The sequence below is a fragment of the Wasmannia auropunctata genome, unplaced genomic scaffold (assembly GCF_000956235.1).
Source record: "Wasmannia auropunctata unplaced genomic scaffold, wasmannia.A_1.0 LD336103.1, whole genome shotgun sequence".
NCBI classification, from domain to species: domain Eukaryota; kingdom Metazoa; phylum Arthropoda; class Insecta; order Hymenoptera; family Formicidae; genus Wasmannia; species Wasmannia auropunctata.
The window spans coordinates 1,780,980-1,781,466 of record NW_012026787.1 but is presented as its reverse complement, the minus strand read 5'-3'; positions in this window follow the sequence as shown (position 1 = coordinate 1,781,466).

Genomic DNA, 487 nt, shown 5'->3' with positions numbered 1-487 from the left:
GTGTGTGTGTGTGTGTGTGTGTGTGTGTGTGTGTGTGTGTGTGTGTGTGTGTGTGTGTGTGTGTGTGTGTGTGTGTGTGTGTGTGTGTGTGTTTGTGTGTGTGTGTTTGTGTGTGCGCGCGCGCGCGCCCGCCGACGACGACGACGACGACGACGTAAAATTTTAATCTTGTCCCCTTTCGTCTATAATTTATAATTTTGTCGCTGTTGTTGTCGCTGTCTTTTTCTTCACTTTTTTTCATAAAATTTCAAAGTTGTATGATCTCTTTGGTCTTCTATATCGTCGTAGTCGTCGTCTTTATCGCAAAATTTCAATCTTGTCCCTTTTTTCAATCTCGTTCCTCGTCTCTCTTTTGGCTTTCTCGTTTCTCTCACGACTTTCTCGTCTGTTTCTCTGCTTTCTCGTCTCTCTCACAACTCTCTTGTGGTCATCGTCGAGGAAGTGAGTGTCTACGTGTTTGCCATCGAAGAATTGAATGTCTAGGTGT